Here is a 6821-nt window from a genome sequence, read left to right on the forward strand (position 1 = left end):
TTTCACCTTACACTCGATTAAAATCACTGAAGCAAATCTGCTAAGAAACACTGCTACATACTCCGTCAGGAACCCTGTCCCAAACTAACACCCCAATGTCACACAGGTTCATTTAAACCAGAATATAGCTGTAATTCCAGCAGTGACATTACCCAAACCGTTTCTTTATACAGTTGCTGAAGTGCTGGTAGAAGCAGCAAAATTATTAGGGTAGAATTTTTCTTTTCCTTTCAAAATATAAAATAAAGGCAACTCAGTATAAATACTACAAGTATTTTATCAACTCAGTTGTAGTAAGTTTCTTAAGCAAACTACAGCACAGCAGTACATCCTCCTGAATAGCTTCCACTTGACATTATTTAATTGAAATCCTCCAGCAATCTGTAAATCATGCCATTGGTTCCGTGCCACTTACCCTGACAGTGCTTGGCTGGGGATGGCTGCTCTAGGGTGGTACACTCTGTATCTGAAACCTCAGAGGTTATATAGCCCCTTCAGCTCTTCTCCTCCCACTAGCCTCCCAAACAAGGAGCAGAGACAGACAGAGACAGAGCTGAAGTCTCTAACAAAACCATATAGGGACCTTAATACAAAAAACTCTAATCTGGGTGGCCACAGGCCCTGGGTCTCTTCCACTGCATTCCAGTGCAGAGCTCATGAAACAGGAGGAGACTTTCAGCTGAGTAAGATAAACACTTTAAAACTTCAGGAGAGTTGCTAAAATACAGAGAGAATGTGCCCACAATAGATACCCTCTGGCAGAAGGACCATGTGCTCAAACAAGAGAGGTCCAGGACTCCACAGTAACATCCAAGAAGCAGAATAGATATTGGAAGAGCAGTCGTTTATAACAGGGGAGGTCTTTTTAAAGAAACACCTTGCTGCCATTAAAGTTTTTGATAAAAACAATGAATAAATATTTCTGGCCAGCTAAACAGCTGCTCAATTTTCCTACAAAGTCTCTTTAAAAGCTTAGCATTTGGTTTGTATACTAAATATTGCCCACAGGCTTAAAGGTAGTAAAAAAAGTACCTGCTGTTGTACAAGGTTCACAGAGAAGTCTCTGAAGGTTGTGAAAAAGTTCAGTTGAAAGGTTGTTATGATCCCCTTTGGACTGTGGTGGGTTAGAACTCATTCTGTTTCTCTGAAAGCTTATTTTCCAACCCTAGGACCTGTGGCCCAAATTTGCCCTAGTGCTGCTCTACTGATGGCCACAAGCCTGGACTGTCATAAACTCACATCCCAAATTGCTCATAATACAGTTGTTGAATTTTATAACCCCAGCTATCTTTTCCACTGAACATGTTTTTAGCAAATAAAGGAACAGGTCACACTGTACAAGTTATTTTCAGCACAGGCCTGGATTTCTACAGCTGTAGCCAACTGTTCTCTGGACAGACAAATTCTAGTGAAGCAGCCCTATCACAGCCAGCAATATTTTGTCATCAAGTTTGTACAAAATACCAGAAACAGCATCTCTTAACTCCAGTATTAAACCTTACAAATTCAAAAGTGCTCCAAGCATACAAGCCAAGAGAGATGTGAGAATCCAAGTGAGAGCCTTGCTTTGCAAGCCTTGTTACAACAGGGAGAGGCATTGTGCGTTTGTTTATGGAGTGCTTGCTGCCTGAGTAGTTTTCATGCAAGAAAACCTCCCAGAAAACCACAGTGAAAGTTTTTCTGATGTGAAAATTTAAGGAATAAGCTACTAGTAGAGATAACAAATAGGCAGAATTATGGATTGAACACCAACAGGAATTTAACTTTTAAGGAAAGGAACTTTTAAGGAATGCGACTGCCTTGGAGAGTCAGAAACAGAAGCTAACAAGTGGTGGAACGTGAGCTGTGCAAAAGCTATTTATTATTTAACTTCCATCATCAGGGTGAAAGACACAGATATTAAAAAAAAAAAAAAGGAAAAAGGGGGGGAAAAAGGAAAATAAAATACCCACTGAGGTAAGCAACTCAAAGCTGAGGATCTAAACAGGCCCTTTTTTGCATATCTCCAACTGACATTCAAAGGACAGCCAAACCCAAATTCTTTGTTTTTAAACAACACTCAGTAACATAGCCAAGAAAACTTACATGCCTCATATAGAACATATGGTATTAGATCAGGGAACCTTGGTCGAGGGGAAGGGGAATTTCGCACAGCAGAACCCTTCAATGCAGTATCATGTCTGATTTCAATACAAACATCAATTACCTTCTAGATCAGAAGAAACACGCTCCAAGGTTTTCAGAAACATCGCCCTTGAAATACCTTGAAAATACCCAGACCGGGAGAAAGATTCAGAAGAATCCAAACTTTCTGCCTTACTGAGCAGAAGTTCACACTCACAAAAAAACTTAGTGGTGATTGTGCTATGGTGGGTACCGCACATGTGAGATTGCAGAGCCAAGTAAACAACCCTCCAGTAGAACTGGTGCATCATCCACAGTGCTCAGCATAGCTAGAAATATAGGCAACAGTTTTCTACAAGAGGCCTCTGTGAACATAAAGGAGACAGTGGCCACACAGATACCAGAGACTTGTACCTCTGTTAAGCTCCACCATGATACCTGTAACCTTATCCTGGTGCATACCACAATTACTGCTGGCAGCAATGACAGCAGCAGCAGACCCATGGCTGCTTTGAGGAATGGTTATTTGGGTGCAGATCACACATCTCCTTCCCTGTAGTGGGCACCAAAGATTTCAGGGTGCTCATGAAAAAGATGCGGCTCACAGAGTCTCACTCCAAGCGGGTAGCAGTGGATATGGAGATACAGAGTAAACCCCAGTTGTTTGGAAGGACCTGCCATATGAAGAGTATTGTTAGAGACAGGCATAGGCAGACTAGAAGGAAGAAATAAGCCCAGAGGCTGACTGAGCAGGAGTGAATGGATACACAGCAACAGCACAGGGAAAATGCAGAGGTGCTGCCCAGCCACAGCTCCAGGGCACAATGAAGAGCAGCGCTCAGCAGGCAGCTCGTCTCTGCAGTGGGACGTTATGGAAAGTGCTGGGGCAGGAAGGAAGGAAGGCAAACAGGTGAACTATACAAGGAAATTAGGTCAGTCCAGATCCAGGGACGTTATAGAATAAATGAATTTATTTTCTTTTTAGTGACTCCATGCTGAAGTTATGATCACACAGATATTTCTATACATAAAAGCACACGTGGAAAAGATTACATTAGTGGCTTACACCTTTCTTCTCAGTAACTTAGGTCATTGACAGAGGGGCAGGGGGAGAGGGAAGAATGGACTCACCATGAGACATGAATGAAAACCTAAAGAGAGCTGAATAGAAAAAGTCTTCTGAGAATCAAGACTAAATGCTGGGGATCAAATCTCCGAACCCTCCTCTGCAGCTATGGACAAATAAGAGCTTGGCCCAAATATATATATGTGGTGTGGGGCTTTGGATTTTTTGTTTATTTTTGTTTGTTTGTTTGTTTTTCAAGAAAAAGAACATAACACCATTCCTGAAGATAGTTTAGCTTTCCCTCTGGAGGCCACTTCCAGCACCAGTTTCTGCTGCCTGTCTGTAAATCCTTATCCCACTCATCATGTAGATTCATGTACAGAATCTACACAGCACAATTTGCCTGCTGTGTCTATACCCCAAGGTTCCTTTTCTTTCTTTGTATCCATAGCCATAATCTATGGTTTTTATTTAATTTCCCCGGAGAACTTCTTTGGTTTTCCATGCTAAACCCTTTTGCAGTCTGCATCACAGTCTGGAGTACAATCACAGAAAGAAAAAGAAGAGGAAGAACGAGTTTTGTCTCTCTCTTTAGTATCTTTCCCCCAATCTCTTAATAGAGATACTAGCAAAGCTCCAATTTACATTGGGAACTCTCCTATTGACTTGAAGCATCTTTCAATGTATCAGTCGAAACTCTTAGCTACACCTTCCTTAAGTTCTTCCTTTTCAGTAACCTGTGTGGATTGCCATAGGGACATAAAATGTGCCTGTGACTCGACAACAGCAGGAGAGCCAACCGTGCCTAGAAAATGGGCTCCAGCTGGCCTGAAGAATGCCAGCACAGAGGCCCAGCACCAGTGTGTAGATGCCATACTTTTTTGGTAAAGGAGGACAGAAGCTGCAGGCTTATCCCAGTCTATAGAAGACTGTGAATAGAGTAATCCCTTTGCTTTACTTTATAAGGGAAAACAACTTCTGAGATGTGCGTGGAGACCTTCCTGCCTCCATCCAATTGGCTGTTTAGGAATGAGGCCCTGCTAAATATGTCTCTGGCTCCTTTTTATTTGGGGATTCCTTTCATCTTCGTAACATTAGCAGAATCTCTAAATGTTTTGGTTTGTCTGGCTTCAGGCCCTCTCCTCTATCTCATTGATAGGCTTTACACATCCCTATCCCCTATTTTGAGAAAGACAGGAATAAATAAGCTTTAGGAGCAGAAAGTCACTCTAATAGCCTGATTCATTGCAGCTGTCACACAGTAAGCATCTGTAAAGTGTCAGGTTAACCATAAACTGTCAGACCCATAGATTAGCTTTCTCCATGATTGTCAGGCTCTTGCACTGGTCTCTCTCTAACAACTAAGACAAAATTGCTCTAATAATTTTCAAATATAGCAATTTTGAACCTACAAAGTTTGGAAAATAGTTTTGTCAGTGCTCTTCAAGAGCTAGAGGAGACAGTGTTTGCCAGCTGGGCCTGGGCCTCTGAAGTAGGCTGATGAAGAATATTAACCCACAACCTTCCTTCATCTTCTTGACAAGGTATCTTCCTCCATGGGAATGTGGTAAAATTATCCTTCATTCAAAATCAAAGGAACATATTCAAAGTAAAAATGAGATAATGTCTCCCCCATCATCCTTAGATAAATAAACAGAACATAAGCACAAGTCCTGCAGGGTCAGGCTGATATCCATATAGCTCAGCATCCTGTCTCTGAGATTGCCTGATAGCAGATGCTCGGAAAGAAATGGGATGCTTCCAGTGGTAATTTTCTTCCTATATCCTTTCTGCTTCCTTATGTACAGCAGAAGGAATTGTTGAGACAGGAGTATGTACCCATATCCTCATGCATAATAGATGCAGATATATTTCACCTTTTTCCTCCATAAATTTGCCCAGTTTAAATACATAGTTTTGAATGCCCTTCACGATTTTTTTTTTTTTTTGTAGAAATGAGCTCTTCATTTTTTCTGTGAGGCATCACCCATAGCTCACACTCCAACTGGTGTAGAAAAGCCTGATGTTACAAAGAAAACATCAAATATATCAGAAGCATAGTCAAAGGAATACTGTCTATACCAAGAGCTGAAAATCCAGCAGAGATCCTGAATAAGTCCTCAGGCCGCTGGCCAGGGCAGAGCTCTGACCCACTGTGTGCAAACACAACCAGCAGCACCTAGAGTTTGCTTATCCTCATGCAGGAAATTGCAGCAGCATCTCTTGTAAATGCAGCCTGAGAGGAGGTATCTGAAAGCCCCATTGGAACATCTCTCAAGAGCCAGGTTGCCCTAGATGATTAGAACCTCAGCAGTAACATGCTATCCAAACTTGTCAAAATGTAAATGACATCTTCCCACCCCATCACTGTGGAAAACAAGTCCTGCACTCCCAAGGAATGGGAGTTGTGTGGGACAGGCAGAGCACAGGGGTCCTTCCTCCACAATGACTCCCCAGCTCCCCAGCCAACACATTCCCAGACTGACAGCAACAAGCAGAGCAGCTCCCCCCACGTTTTCACAAGTGATTGTCCTGTTATTATCTCACCAAGAGCAAGATTGCCAGGTGAGCTTGCACACAGTAAGAAAATGGAGAGTTCCCATGAGAGAAACTCGCTGGAAGTGAGTTTCACGGAGTTATTACTTACAGATTAAACACATGGATTCTGAATGCTTGGTTATATCACAGCTTAACTCCTGTAGGAGCCAGCATGGCTGGCTCTCTGGCAAACCATGAGCAAAAGGACCTCTACAAGGTAATTTCTTACACTAGCCAATTTAATAATTTGCTGTAATGCCAGAGTTTCACTTTTTGGCTCTAGATGATGGCAAACTGTGGAATCACTCTCACCATGAATGTTACCAAGCCGGCACCTGCCTCTCCCAAAGGCCCAGCCCTGGCCTCCATTCCTTTGTCCTGGCACTGGATTTGGAGCACTCAAATGTTAAGTGTCAATGCAGGGCAGGACAAGGAGATGTGGCCCCACTGCAACTTCCTTGTCTTCTGTATGAGTCACTCAGCACAGTTGTGACAAACAGCTGAGAGCACAGCTAAACTTTTTTTTTTTAAACTTACACAAGAGCCACTAAATAACAGTGAAGGAATGAGTGTTACATGGCAATAAACCAAAAAATGTACAAAATATACAAGGGGAAATCTACCACCTTTGTGGCTAAAATGAACACATACTTTTAAAAATACTTTTGAAGAAAAAGGAAACCTACTTTTGGAATTGGCATGCCATTATATGAAAGTGCATGCAGTTACATGCAAAAGTAAAAAATGTGGCAAATGCAAACATATTTAGTACACATGCATTTTCTGTACCAGAAAAAAAGTCAGAAGTCAAATTGAAAGTTTGCAAAACTGTTTGGGACTTTTTTGATTTGAACTCCACTGCAAGAGGATGCTAAAAGAGCCATCAATAAAGTTGGGCATGGACATTGCAGCAGGCATGACTAGCCTGCATCCACACAGGTGTTAGAAAGAATAGGCCAAAGTGCTTCCAGAACAATCAACACTTACTTTCATTAGCCCTTAAAAATGCTTGAGGGGTTTTCCCCAGGAAGAAAGGCAGTCTTACAAAAATTTCAAGCATGTAATGACAAGAAGTAGCTAATTACAAACTTGC

At 41.9% G+C, this 6821-nt stretch overlaps 1 protein-coding gene across 1 annotated transcript in view; it reads right to left on the reverse strand.

Moving 5' to 3' along the window:
- The window catches only part of ACTA2 (actin, alpha 2, smooth muscle, aorta), a 10720-nt gene extending 10201 nt beyond the window's left edge, over window positions 1-519 (reverse strand). The window contains exon 1 of the mRNA XM_008643786.2: window positions 416-519. The gene's annotated coding sequence lies outside the window, so the exon portion shown is untranslated. The remainder of the gene's footprint in view (window positions 1-415) is intronic.
- Between the last annotated feature and the right edge of the window lie 6302 nt (window positions 520-6821).

The sequence above is a fragment of the Corvus brachyrhynchos genome, unplaced genomic scaffold, assembly GCF_000691975.1.
Source record: "Corvus brachyrhynchos isolate BGI_N302 unplaced genomic scaffold, ASM69197v1 scaffold61, whole genome shotgun sequence".
Classification (NCBI taxonomy): Eukaryota; Metazoa; Chordata; class Aves; order Passeriformes; family Corvidae; genus Corvus; species Corvus brachyrhynchos.